The sequence below is a fragment of the Mirounga angustirostris genome, unplaced genomic scaffold, assembly GCF_029215605.1.
Source record: "Mirounga angustirostris isolate CCGP_5_RB_7025 unplaced genomic scaffold, mMirAng1.0.hap1 SCAF_12, whole genome shotgun sequence".
In the NCBI taxonomy this organism is placed as follows: Eukaryota; Metazoa; Chordata; class Mammalia; order Carnivora; family Phocidae; genus Mirounga; species Mirounga angustirostris.
The window spans coordinates 11,446,984-11,462,109 of NW_026991720.1; the positions used below are offsets into that span (position 1 = coordinate 11,446,984).

Sequence of the window (15,126 nt, forward strand, 5' to 3'; positions counted from 1 at the left end):
TGCTTTTGTTTCACTAGCCTTTGGAGATGTATCTTGAAAGAAGTTGCTGTGGCCGATGTCAAAGAGGTTACTGCCTATGTTCTCCTCTAGGATTTTGATGGATTCCTGTCGCACATTGAGGTCTTTTATCCATTTTGAGTTTATCTTTGTGTATGGTGTTAGAGAATGGTTGAGTTTCATTCTTCTGCATGTGGCTGTCCAATTTTCCCAGCACCATTTATTGAAGAGACTGTCTTTTTTCCATTGCATGTTTTTTTCCTGCTTTGTCAAAGATTATTTGATCATAGAGTTGAGGGTCCATATCTGGGTTCTCCATTCTGTTCCATTGGTCTGTATGTCTGTTTTTGTGCCAGTACCATGCTGTCTTGGTGATCACAGCTTTGTACTATAGCTTGAAATCGGGCAACGAGATGCCCCCAGCTTTGTTTTTCTTTTTCAACATTTCCTTGGCGATTCAGGGTCTTTTCTGATTCCATACAAATTTTAGGATTGTTTGTTCCAGCACTTTGAAAAATGTCATTGGAATTTTGATTGGGATGGCACTGAAGGTATAGATTGCTCTGGGTAGCATAGACATTTTAACAATGTTTATTCTTCCGACCCATGAGCATGGAATATTTTTCCATCTTTTTGTGTCTTCTTCAATTTCTTTCATGAGTGTTTTGTAGTTCCTAGAGTATAGATCCTTTACCTCTTTGGCTAGGTTTATTCCGAGGTATCTTATGGTTTTTGGTGCTATTGTAAATGGAATCGTTTCTCTAATTTCTCTTTCTACAGTTGCGTTGTTAGTGTATAAGAAAGCAACTGATTTCTGTGCATTGATTTTGTATCCTGCCACATTACTGAGTTGCTGGATGAGTTCTAGTAATTTGGGGGTGGAGTCTTTTGGGTTTTCCACATAAAGTATCATGTTGTCTGCGAAAAGAGAGAGTTTGACTTCTTCTTTGCCAATTTGAATACCTTTTATTTCTTTTTGTTGTCTGATTGCTGTTGCTAGGACTTCTAGTACTATGTTGAACAACAGTGGTGAGAGTGGGCACCTTTGACGTGTTCCTGATCTTAAGCGAAAGGCTCTCAGCTTTCCCCATCGAGGATGATATTTGCTGTGGGTTTTTCATAGATGGATTTTATGAGCTTGAGGAATGTTCCCTCTATCCCTATACTCTGGAGAGTTTTAATCAGGAAAGGATGTTGTATTTTGTCAAATGCTTTTTCTGCATCAATTGAGAGGACCATATGGTTCTTCTCCCTCCTCGTATTAATGTGCTCTATCACATTGATTGATTTGCAAATGTTGAACCACCCTTGCATCCTGGGGATAAATCCCACTTGGTCGTGGTGGATGATCCTTTTAATGTATTGTTGGATCCTATTAGCTAGGATTTTGTTGAGGATTTTGGAATCCATATTCATCAGGGATATTGGTCTGAAATTCTCCTTTTTGATGGGGTCTTTGCCTGGTTTGGGGATTAAGGTAATGCTGGCCTCATAGAATGAGTTTGGAAGTTTTCCTTCTGTTTCTGTTTTTGAAACAGCTTCAGGAGAAGAGGTATTATTTCTTCTTTGAATGTTTGGTAGAATTCCCCAGGGAATCCTTCAGGCCCTGGACTCTTGTTTTTTGGGAGGTTTTTGATCACTGCTTCAATCTCGTTATTGGTTATTGGCCTATTCAGGTTGTCAATTTCTTCCTGTTTCAGTCTTAGCAGCTTATAGGTTTCCAGGAAGGCCTCCATTTCATCCAGATTGCTCAGTTTATTGGCATATAGTTGTTGATAATAATTTCTAATAATTGTTTCTATTTCCTTGGTGTTAGACGTGATCTCTCCCCTTTCATTCATAATTTTATTAATTTGGGTCCTTTCTCTTTTCTTTTGGATAAGTCTGGCCAGTGGTTTATCAATCTTATTAATTCTTTCAAAAAACCAACTTCTAGTTTCATTGATCTGATCTACTGTGTTTCTGGTTTCTAATTCATTGATTTCTGTTCTAATTTTAATTATTTCTCTTCTAATGCGTGGCTTAGGCGTCATTTGTTGCTTTTTGTCTAGTTCTTTAAGGTGTAGAGTTAGTTGGCGAATTCGGGATTTTTCTATTTTTTTTGAGTGAGGCTTGGATGGCTATGTATTTCCCCCTTAGGACTGCCTTTGCAGTATCCCATAGGTTTTGGACCGATGTGTTTTCATTCTCATTGATTTCCATGAATTATTTAAGTTCTTCTTTGATTTCTTGGTTGACCCAAACATTCTTGAGCAGAGTGGTCTTTAGCTTCCAAGTGTTTGAATTTCTGCCGAATTTTTTCTTGTGATTGAGTTCCAGTTTTAGAGCATTGTGGTCTGAGAATATGCAGGGAATAATCTCAATCTTTTGGTATTGGTTGAGACCTGATTTGTGACCCAGTATATGGTCTATTCTGGAGAAAGTTCCATGTGCGCTCGAGAAGAATGAGTATTCTGTTTTTTTAGGGTGGAATGTTCTGTAAATATCTATGAGGTCCATCTGGTCCAATGTATCATTCAAAGCTCTTGTTTCCTTGTTGATTTTCTGCTTAGATGATCTGTCTATTGCTGAGAGTGGAGTATTGAGGTCTCGTACAATTAACATATTGTTATCAATATGACTCTTTATTTTGGTTAACACTTGGCTTATGTAGATGGCTGCTCCCATGTTGGGGGCATTGATATTTACAATTGTTAGATCTTCTTGTTGGATAGACCCTTTAAGAATGATATAGTGTCCTTCTGTGTCTCTTATTACAGACTTTAGTTTAAAATCTAATTTGTCTGATCTAAGAATTGCTACCCCAGCTTTCTTTTGAGGTCCGCTGGCATGGAAGATGGATCTCCATCCCTTCACTTTCAGTCTGGATGTATCTTTAGGTTCAAAATGAGTCTCTTGTAGACAGCATATGGATGGGTCCTGTCTTTTTATCCAATCTGCAACCCTGTGCCGTTTTATGGGAGCATTTAGGCCATTCATGTTGAGAGTGATTATTGAAAGATATGAATTAATTGTTATCATGTTGCCTGTGAAGACATTGTTTTTATAGATTGTCCCTGTAAATTTCTGTTGTAGATCACTCTTGGGGTCTTTCTCCTTTTATAGAACCCCCCCCCTTAATATTTCTTGCAGGGCCGGCTTAGTGGCCACATATTCTTTCAACTTCTGCCAGTCGTGGAAGCTCTGCATCTCTCCATCCATTCTAAATGAAAGCCTTGCTGGATAAAGTATTCTTGGCTGCATGTTCTTCTCATTTAGTACCCTGAATATGTCTTGCCAGGACTTTCTGGCTTGCCAGGTCTCTGTGGATAGGTCTGACATTATTCTGATGTTCCTCCCTCTGTATGTAAGGAATCTCTTACCCCTAACTGCCCTTAAGATGGTTTCCTTGGTTCTAAGATTTGCCAGTTTTACGATTACATGCCGGGGTGTTGGCCTGTTTTCCTTGATCTTAGGAGGGGTTCTCTCTGCCTCTAGGACTCAAATGTTTGTTTCATTCCCCAGATTAGGGAAGTTCTCAGCTACGATTTGCTCAAATACATCTTCTAGTCCTCTCTCTCTCTCTCCAATCCCTCTGGGATTCCAATTATTCTGACATTGGAACGCCTCATGGTGTCACTTATTTCTCCGATTCTATTTTCATGGATTCTGAGTTGTTTTTCCCTGGCCTCCTCTTTTCCCTTTTTATCTATTATATTGTCTTCCAGGTCACTTATTCTCTCTTCTGTCTCAGTTACCCTAGCTGTTAGATTATCTAGATTGGATTGGATCTCATTGATAGCATTTTTAAATTCTGCCAATTCACCTTTTATTTCTGCCCTTAGAGACTCTATGTTGCCATTAATTGATTTCTCCATTCTAGCCATTGTCTTCACAGTTGCTAGCCTGAATTCCATCTCCAACAGCTTGGTTATGTCTGCATCCATTTGTAAATCTGCAGCATAAGTCATAATCTCTGAGTCTTTTCTGTGTTGGGGGCTCCTCCTCCTAGTCATTCTGTTGATGGTTGTTTGAGGGAATGTATAGAGTCCAAGTTATTGACCAGAACCCAAGCAAGATGCACCCGTTTTCTTGGGACCTTAGGGTTGCTGGCCTCTTGTTTTCCCAGCCTGTCTTCTGCGGGAGGGGCCTGCCTTGCTGTTACTCAGGCAACCCTGTTTGGGTGGAGTTGCCCTGCGCCCCCGTGGCGGGGAATGGGCTCAGTGGGAAGCAGTCTTTGGGGATTTTGTTCTCTGGCGCCTTTCCCTGGTGGCTTTCCACGTCTCTTCCACGAGTCAGAGCAGAAGAGACCGTTTCCAACCCTCTCCCTAGGGCAGAGAGACCGCAGTCTGTTCTTCAGTGAGCTCTCCAGGCCACACCGTCTCCGTTTCTGTCCGTGCTGCTATAAACTGTAGCAGCCTGGGTTGTGCACCCCTCCGCGGCGCCCCCAGTCCTGCCTCCAGGTCGGGGCACATCTCTGCCCTTTGTGCTTCTAAAACCGCCAGCCGCTTCGTGCCTCAAAACCAACCGCCTGCGATATTCTGTTTGTAGAGATCCAGATCTTCTTCCATCTCAGGCTGGTTTCGTGGGTGCTCAGACCAGTCTGGTAGATATCCAGCTCAATTCTGGGGACCAGTTAAAATAGGGTCCCCTCCTCCTCCGCCATCTTTCCCCCCTCCTCCCCTCTAGCTTGCTTTTAAACCATATTTTTGTCGTGTTGAATATCATTCCATGAGCTGTGTTCAGAGCAGAGTGGCTCCTCAGAAGGAGAAGTGACTTAGGGAATGTCTTTTTATGAATCTCATCATCCTCCTACTGACTCTAGGATAATTTCCTTTTATTCCACTATTATCCTTTGCCAGGTGCTTTTCACATGAAAGGCGCTCAATAAACATTTGTGAATGGGAAGAACAGAGATGACACCTAGCACACAGTGAGAGTCAGTCTGTCCCAGGCACTGTGTGGGGTGTTTTCTACGAGCTATCCCATGGAATCTTCACAACAGACCTTAGAAGCAGGTACTCTTATTAGCCCCACATCATAGTTGAGGAGACAGATGTTTAGGGATATTAAATAACTCTGAAGTAACCAAGCTAATAAGAGGAAGAGTCAGGGCTTGAGTGAAACCCCCAGCAATGAAAAAAATCCTCCATGAAGATTTAGAATTTAAGCAAAAATTCACCTAGAAAATAGAAGCTCACCAAACTTCTGATTTAGCTCATGTTAACTACTGAATTTTTATTAAATATCAAGTTTAACCTCCAAAAAGATATTGGTACCTGATTTTCTGGTTGTCTTCAGATATGATTAGCCTCCCTATAGGTAGAGGAAGGATTTGAACCCAGGAAATTCAATTTCAGAACTGGTGTTCTTAACCATGACGTTAAGGAGGAGTACATGGATGGAAAATACTGGGTTTAAGAGGTTGCCATAGAGACAAAGACAAAAACCTGACTGCTCCCCACACTCTCTTGTAGTGGAAACTAGAACCTTCCCCTTCTTACAAGGGGAAGCTCTGCTGCTTGTTTCTAAGTTCACAGTTAGTTGTAACTGTGACTGTCTCAGGGCATTCTGTATTCCAGATTATATTTGCTCACAAGGATGTGAATGTAGCCATGATAAATCATCAATAAATGCTGTTTGCCAGGAACTGTCATAACTGCTTTTCTTTATTTGTGCTCACAACAGTCCTACAGAATTGGTATCATTACTGTCTCCACTTTGCAGAGAAGGAAGCAGAGCTACAAAGCTAAGTGATGAAGCCACATTTCCAACCCTGTTCGCTGGGACTCCAGAGCCTACACTTTCAGCCAACACACTACAGATGCTTCCTGGGTCTGCCACAACCTGCCGCTCTACGTGCATGAAACTTACACGTACATCACTACTGACCACAGATGGCCAACCCGATTCACACTGCTAAAAACACAGCATGTTATTTCTAGTTACTCAAAAAGAAATTACTTAATGATAAGGGTCATTCACCGAAGGTACACGTCCTTTAATACCACAACCCTGCCCTACCTAGTCTGGAGGATTTAAGATCTGATGCTTGAAAATAACAGCTTGATGGAGTCCTAGAAGCTTGTCTCAAACACAGGACTTATATCCAAGTGTCCTTTGTTCATTCTTAAGGATACCGCAACTTCCATCTTCATGTCTCAGAGTGTGGGACAAGGAACCCCATATATTCGCACAGGCTATTAGATCTAATATCTGAAATACCCACATTCCTAGAGAACTGGATAAATTTCAAAGGAAAGACATCACCCTAGGGTAATTTAGGGAAGTAGTAAATGGCTGCCTTACAGTTTTAAAGGCGATAAGAAGGACTCTACCTATATCTTCCCCCCTCAGCACTATATAGCCACTGACTTATCAGAAGAATGGGCAATTAATTTCAAAACCATTAAAGCTCTAGTGGTTGGTCACACTGAATGGAACCATAAAACCTCTTACTTCTGGCCAATAGTGTTAAAATGAAATAAGAAGCCCCGCTAAAGGGAATTAAAGTAATTTCTATCTTGAATGAACCTTAAGGCATTGTAGAATCTGCGGTCACCTATATTGTTCTTTGTCTCCTCCTTGTGGCTACGCGCAAACATTACAACTCCTGACTAGCAACAGTACCATTCCCATAGTGGCAAACTCAAGTCCCTGCACTAGTTTTCATTTACAAGAGCTATCCATGCTACCCTTCCCATAAAGCAACTGACAGTCAATATGCTCTTCACTTTTTAAAAAATATTCTAAGTGAATTTTTTAAAGCCAAGAAATACAACTTTTAGAAGAGGGCAAATACACAAATTCACTGAAGGAGTAATTTATACCTACTATACAAACCTTTCTTTAAGGTCTTTGAGAGTTTGTCTTTATTATGAAGGCAAATATCTCACCAAAAGACCCCATGGCTTTTGATCTTTGAATAGAGATACACAAAGGTGGACAAGTTTCACTTGTACTATCCATGAAACATCTCCCAAATCAATTCACTCTTACTCAAATACAAAAAAATTCATTCTATTGTTTAGCTCGTAATATTGTTAGAATGGATTTAGATTCTTGGCATACAACAGGGTCACCAGCTTTATCAATTACACATATGAAATTTTAGTTAATAGTTCTTATTAAATCTATGACTTTCATAAAATAGATGATCATTAAAACAAGCCCAAGAACCTTCCCAAAAGATACACTTTTGGCCATAGAAATATCTAGACCACAGAAAAATATCCTCCCAAAGTAAACTTTACCTTTCTCTCACTTAAACCCCCCCCCCATTCTAAGAAAGAGGTTCATAGATGAGTAGTCTTTTTAACTGATGGAGTTAACCCATTCGACATATGGGCAGGCTTCTTCAGCCTAATCATTTGGGACCTAGATGAAGTAGTGACCACCCACTGGGGAAAAGAAGCAATAAGATGCTCTTCGGATCCCAGTACAGTCTGCCTTTACACTTGGCTCATACCACACAGAGAAGGAAACTTGGCCGCTTGGTTACAAAAAAAAAAAAAAAAACCTACTCACAGAAGAACATCAAGTGCTACAAACTACTTACCAAAAATGAATAATGATAGGTTAGTCAGTTACAAGATCGTTAAGACTAAGAAGAGCTCCGCCAAAAAAAAAAAAAAAAAAATGTAAAAAGCATACTAGGAAATAAAACTCAGTTTACCAGGGATTTCACCCATCCCTGGGTCAAAATCACCTCACCAAATGGGGGCCACAATCAGGGAATTCTGACTCTATCCTGAAGACCAGAGTCTCAGACCTCATGAATCTTTATTTCTTTTGAATCTCCATTCTCAAACATCCTGTCAAGGATTCTGACCCTGCTTTAGGACTAAATGAGGGCTCTTAAAGGCAGCAACTTATGTCAGGCCTGAAGATCTTGAAAGGCTCCAGAATAAAATACTTAGGTGCACAGAGAATTCCTGAACCACTTCCAATAACTTGGCTGCGGTCAAGCCCTGGGCCATGGGAACTGGTATACTGGATCCAAAGTAACAGAGCAAATCAATCTGAAAACAGCTGACCAAATAATCAGATGAAGTGAAATTTTAGTCTCACATATTGATGCCAACCAAATATGTGTGCATGTACGTGTGTGTGTGTGTGTACATGAGAGTATTAAAGACTCTAAGCAGAATTATGCAGTGGATACCTTAATTAGAGCTGATGTTCTGTTGGGAGATCTAGCTACTCCTGTAATGACAGGAAATTGTTTTATGAATGTGGATAGGTCGTTGCTCTTAAAAGGATTTGAGCCAATGTATCCCTTTAATTATATCCAAATCCTATATTCAGTGGGGAAAAAAACAAGAAAAACAGTGTTGAGGGAGATTCTATCCTTTTTTTTTTTTTACCTTTACTTGAAGCAAGATTCCTTGGCAGTTCTGAGTTGCAAGTAGTAAGTGATTTAAGTTAACATGACTAGGATATTATGATTTTCTATCAAAAAGATTCCATCTCTTGGACCCTTCCAGAGATAATGAGATCTGGTGGTAGGAGTTGGGACGCTGTCTTAAGGCTCCTAAAGATCAAATTAAAAGGAAACATGGAAGTTGCCTGAATCTCTGCTAAAGCCAGACAATTTGAAGGAAGAAGCAGTAAGTTACAACTCAGAAGCAGGCAGAACTTTGAACTTTACTTGCCATAATCCATTTGTTATAATATAAACTTTAAAATTGAAAAAAGAAAGTATTTTTAGGAACACTGTCATGTTATAATCTACATAGGTTATAATGTGCTCTAATAACTGAAGTTGGGCCTTTTAGAGTCAGAAGATGCAACCCAACAATATTCTTGCTATTTTGGAATACGTCATGTTCACAAAAATTGTGCATAAAAGATAGGTACTATTTAAGTAATAATTGTAAAGTGAACCATCAGACCAGCTCCAGGCTAAGAAATAGAATATCACCAGTAACTGAAGCCCCTCATGTGTCCTTCCAAGAACATAGCCCATCCCTTGCCTCAGAATGGAACACTAAGCTGATGTTTGTGAGCTCCTTTGCTTTCCTTTACAGTTTTCCTGACCTTTATGCACAACTTTAAACAACATAGTTTATGGCGCCTGGGTGGCTCCATTGATTAAATGTCTAACTCTTGATTTCAGCTCAGGTCATGATCTCAGGATTGTGAGATCAAGACTGCCTTGGGTTCGTGCCCAGCATGGAGACTGCTTAAGATTCTTTCTCTCTCCCTCTGTCCTTCCCCCTCTCTACTCCTCCCCCCACCCCCATACGCATGCATGTGTGTGTGCTCTCTCTCAAAAAAAAAAAAAAATATATATATATATATAGTTTACTTTTAACTGATTTTGAACATTATGTAAATACAATAAGATTGTATTTTATGTAACATTTTATGGTTTCTCTCTTTTGTACAATATTACATTTGTGAAACTCATCTGCATTGATATCTATAGCTATAGTTTATTTTTATTTCTGCCTAATAGTCCACCATATGAATATAATGTATGAAACAAAATCTATTTTGCTGTTGATAGATATTTGATTGTTTTTATTTGGAGTCCATTTGCTACTACCAACTTCTTTCTATGTGTCTCTGTACACACGTGAAAGGGTCTCTCTGGTATACCCTAACAATGGAACTGCCTTGCCATAGAATATGCACAACTTCAACTGGACTAGATGAAAATAAGTTACAAACAATGGCAAGTTCAAGTTGTATCACTTTGACTCTATGAGGAGTTTCTATTGCTCTAGATCCTGTGGACACTTAATGGCATTGCTCCCTCTTTTTTTGCCAAAATGATGGGTATGTAATAGCATATTATAGTGGTTTTAATTTATGCTGTCCTGGCTATTAATGAGGTTAGGCAGCTTTGCATAGATTAACTTGACATTTAGATTTTGTTTTTTCCTCTTGTGCATTTTTCTGTTGGATTCTCTGCATGTCGTGATATTCTGTTTACATAACCATGGTCAGTTACATGTGTGCTGATAGCTTCTCCCACTCTGGGTTGCCCTTTCTTCTTCTGGTATCATCTGATAAACATTATAAGTCAAAGTTATTAATCTCTTCCTTATGGTTAATGCCACTTGTATCTTGATTAAAAATTATTTTGTTTATCCCAAATTCCATGAAGATATCTTTCTATATTATCTTCCAAGAGTTTTGCGATTTTCCTTTCAAGTTCAGATGTTTTTTGGGTCACGTGAAATAGGAACACAACTTCAGTGTCTAAAACTATGGATTCCCAGTTATCAATGCACACTGTTCATTGAAGTCTACTCTTTCCTCAAATCTGCTCGGCCAAGTGTCTATATACTGTGGGTCTTTTGGAGGCTCTGTGTTTTTTTCTATTGATTTATTTATCTATCTCTGTGTCAATGCTACAACATTGCAATATTTTTATATTTGTTCTTCCTTATTTTTCTTCTAGAACACTCAACGATTCTTGGCTCTTTGTTGCTTCCATTTAAATTTTAAAATCAGCTCATTGTGTTCCACCAAAACAAATAAGCAAACAACTACTGCTACAACAAACCCTGCTGTGATTTGATTCTAAGCAATTTTTTAAAAATATAGATCAATTTGTGGGGAATTGACATCTCTTAAGAAATTAGTTTTTCGGTCTATGATCATGCTTTACCTCTGCATCTCCTTAGGTACCCCCAGTGATTCTCTATATACCTTTCTAATTTTTCCCACAAAGCTGTAGAACATTTTCTAGATATGTTACTTCATATCTAGTTTCTTGAATCCTTCATTATTTTTTTAAAGATTTTGTTTATTTATTTGGTAGAGAGAGAGAGACAGTGAGAGAGGGAACACAGCAGGGGGAGTGGGAGAGGGAGAAGCAGGCTTCCCGCTGAGCAGGGAGCCCCACACAGAGCTTGATCCCAGGACCCTGGTATCATGACCTGAGCCAAAGGCAGACATTTAACGACTAAGCCACCCAGGTGCCCCTTGAATACATGCAGAGAACACTTGAAGACACTGGGTAGGTCTCAGCCCAATCATTTTGGTCTCAGTTACAGACCCAGACCCAAAAAGCACCATTTAAGTGTCACTCAGGTATTTAGGGAAATTGTCCAGCCAACCACCACTTTCCCAAAAGGAAGCAGGAAGAAGCAAAAGATAATCATATCTTCTTCCCTATATATAGCATCTCCAAACCATCCATTCACTACTTCTACACAGATGACTTCTCCCTGACACTAGACCTGAGCTATAGTCGCAAGATGACCAGGTGAGCTTCTCTGCTTGTTTCTGGAATGTGAATGTCCCAGGCATGGAGGAAGGAGGTGTTACTGAGCTTCCTTCCTTGTGTATTGGAACTGGGGTTGTGTGCCTAGAGCTTATGGTAACACTGAAAGGATGTAGCTATTGGGTACTTGTATTGATAAAGGACATAAATGTGTGTGTTTAAATTGGAGCTTCCAGGTACCCAAAGCACATGAGAGAAGTTTCCTTGCTGTTGGTCTGTTTTCTGTTTCTGATTTTCCTTGTACTCCGATTCTCTTTCTTTTGTGTACCTTTCAGAGTCAAGTGGGGATGAGAGTATCAAACTCTAAGGAACTTGGAAGGAGACCAGTTAGGCTACAAATAAACTTGGGCAGGGTGATAAAGTCAAATGCTTCTCTGATTAATCTGGGATTATTCAAAATGCTTTAGGTCTCCTGGGCTGGTGGGGGGACATATACTCTATAAAGAATATTGGGCATCACATCATCTCTTCTTTCCTATTGTTTTCTTCAGGTTGGATGCATTCAGGATATCCCATCATGTGCCATGTGCGGTCAGTGCCTATGTTCCCTGATGAGGGGATCATAAGGTCCGAAGGCATTTGGGTTCCCTTCCACAAGGTGGACCACAACCAGCAGTGATTGGATGGGATATCTGTCCCCACACCACTGAGGCCATGTGCAACCTCTGGCCAGTCTATATGCATGAGATGGTCCAGGACATCCCCAGCTCAGACTCACTCTGCTCTTGAGACCAAAGCTGGACAAGGGGGACGCCTGCATGACTGGAACGTGTGGATAGCTCTGGAAACATATCTTCAGGTACTGAGTAGAAATGGGGAGATTGGAACCACCAGACCCCCCCCCAAGGTATATAATATCCTGGTGACCCCAGGAGTCCCACGACTCCTGCATCACCCACACCAGCCATGGGCACACTGCCTCCCCTTGATGAGGGAGACTGGAATGCACAGGGGTGTCTCTCAGGTCTTAAGGTTTTAAGTGTCTAAAATGGATAATAATATGTGTCCTGCTCCTCTCCTCTACCTCCAAACTTCGTGGAAATAAATGAAAGTGGGTGGAGTTATTGAAAATATACAATAACACAGCTCTGGCCAGACAACCTTGAGGTAGACTCTCAGCTTTGCCAGCTACAAGATCAGTGGTTTCTCCTGAGTTATCTTTACAGTTCAGAAGATGACTTCACCTCACTATCGCAATGCATTACAAGGGCGTGTTTTGGGAAGAATGACCTGGTAGCAAGTTTCTCACAATGGCATCTTTCTACTCAAATCCCAAATTCTGGTTTCACTATAAAATAAATAATATGTACACAGTATTTTACAGCATTTTGAAAACTTTCCTTCCATTTTTCAACGCAATTCTTGCCAGGCGTGGAAAATACAATCCTCATTTTACAGATGCAGGAACTGAAGGCTAAGAGCATAAGCAGTTTGCATCAACCTTTTAAATAACCAGAAAGAGACAGACTTACAACTCAAGTTCAGTGTTCTGACTCCTGATTCCCTGCTTTTTGTCTTACAGCAAACTGTCTCCAGATTTTCACTGACTTCACAATTCCAAAGAGTCTGAGATTACTTCAGACAGGAAGGTAGCTTTGGACTTACACCATTTCCCCTGGCAGTAAGGAATCTGAGCGTTAGCAGGAAAGAATCCCAGTCCCAGCCAGAAGATTAACAGGCAAGTTCAAATCAAAGCCCCTGGGGGTAGACTTCCTTCACTGCTCTCTATCTAGATTTCCATTGCTCTGGGCTGACTCCTGTGCAGGGCCAAGTCACCACCAGTCTGACTCCATTCCCTGCACCATGGTCAAAATTCAAGTCTCCAGTGTCTCTAATCTGAACTATTCCAGTAGCCTTTTCACTGGGCTCCCTACCTCTAGGTATGATCCCAACTGACATGTTTTCCAAACTGCTGCCGAATAAACCACACATGCCAGTTAAAAGGCCCTCAGTGACTCCCTATTGCCTTCAGGTAGAATGCCAGACTCTTCATTTTCTGGCTCTTATCTTCCTATCTCGAGTTCTAGCTCCCACCTTCTCATTCTCCAGCAAATCCAAATTGTTTCTAGTCTTCAGCACACATCACCATGGTTTACATTTCTGTATGTTTATAGATATTGCTCCTTCTCCCTAAAATAGTTTTGCCTTCTTTATACGCCAGGAAAACTCCTGTTAATCTTTCAAGCTAAGCTCTCCAAGATGCCTTCCCTGAATGTGTTCCTTTGAGATATTATTTACTTGCTCCCCATGTTACTTCTGTGTCCTAATGACACCACGTTATTAGTCACCTGTTTAAGCAGCGGTCTCTCTCATCAGGCAGTATAACAGAGTCTTCTCCTTTTCCATCTCTGTGATCCTGGTGTTCAGCACTGCACGTGGTGTCCTGTAGATGTTCAACGAATGCTTGGTTATAATTAGTATGAGATATTTCCTAATGACACAGACTGATCACAGCTGAGCAATAATGAAGAACAACAGTGGTGCTGGTTGAGACACTCTACTTTCACTTATCATAAGGCTGTGATTCTCCAGGGTCCCTAAGGATATTGCTCCATAGTCTAGGACCAGTATTCCACATAAACACCTATACTTTTTTGTTTCCTAAACCAGTAAATTGCTTTCTTTTGCTTCTACCAGTTTGAGTTGAGTTCCAATCACCTGTCCTCATAAAAGTTCAACTGAAATATTTTCTTTTCCTCCAGTTTGCTGATAGAGCAGTGTGACTCCTGTCTTTTCTCACCGAGGATTTGCTCTGGTGTCACATCTCTTTCCTCTACTCACAGTGGATGGACGCCACCACAACCTGAGTCAGCACAGTGAAAACACAAGCCAGTTTTCCACTGATGGTAAAGATAGCCAATGATGACCATGGATTCTACCTCTAGAATTCCATGATTCTGAAACCATACACTCTTGATTTTAAAGGTAGCCTTGGATAGAGAGAATCTTCAGACAGGCAAAGGATTTGTTTATTTCCTGCTTTGGAAAGACAGGAGTCTGGTCAGTAAGGCTAACCAATGGTTCTATCTCCTCTTGTAGGTCTCAATTTAAAAACCACTTCTTAGAGCAAAGTCTATACCCAGCTGTGTCCTGACTATGGGCACTGTTACCTACAGTCATACCCCCTGATTCCTTTCCTACTTCTCATCACATTTGCAGCAATGTTTGTTTAATGTTTTCTTCCCTAACTGGCCTGTACATTTCATGAATGTGGGGCTGATGTCTGCACTTCTTAGAGCTTTACCCCCAACTCCTAGCACAGGGCCTGGCACACCAAAAGGTATTTGTTGACTAGATGAAGCTAAACAAGACTGAGTTTCCCAACTCCTGCCTCCACTGAATATCCTATACAGGCCTATGATATTTAATGAAATTCAAAGACATTCTTCCATTCCTCTAGAAGGGAAGCTGCAATATGACTTTAGTATTTATTCTATTTTTTCTACCCCATTCCTTGCTACATAAATGTTGGTCATATTGGTAGTCAGATTAGATGAGAAGTTAACTTTCCACTGGTTTCCTCTCCCACCGCTTCTATATATTCAAGATTCAGTATCGATAAGAATGTTTTCAGCAAAAATTTTGTGGGGGATGATGATGGAAACTTTCAAGGGAAATAATCAGCTTTTAAAAAAATATATTTTGGGGTGCCTGGGTGGCTCAGTTGGTTAAGCAACTGCCTTCAGCTCAGGTCATGATCCTGGAGTCCCAGGATCGAGTCCCACATTGGGCTCCCTGCTCAACAGGGAGTCTGCTTCTCCCTCTCCCACTTCCCCCCTCTTGTGCTCTCTCTCTCTCTCTCAAATAAAAAAAGATAATAAAAATAATAAATAAAAAAATATATTTTATTTATTTATTTTACAGAGAGATAGTGTGTGTGCGTGCACAAGAGCAGGGGGAAGGGCAGAGGG

The 15,126-nt window shown here is 40.6% G+C and overlaps 1 long non-coding RNA gene across 3 annotated transcripts in view; it reads right to left on the minus strand.

The window, feature by feature from the left end:
- LOC135362231 (uncharacterized) overlaps positions 1-15,126 on the minus strand; it is a 248,167-nt gene that overhangs the window by 82,927 nt on the left and 150,114 nt on the right. For all 3 annotated transcript variants that reach the window (XR_010406711.1, XR_010406710.1, XR_010406712.1), the window contains exon 4: positions 13,504-13,598. This is a non-coding gene — a long non-coding RNA (uncharacterized LOC135362231). The remainder of the gene's footprint in view (positions 1-13,503; positions 13,599-15,126) is intronic.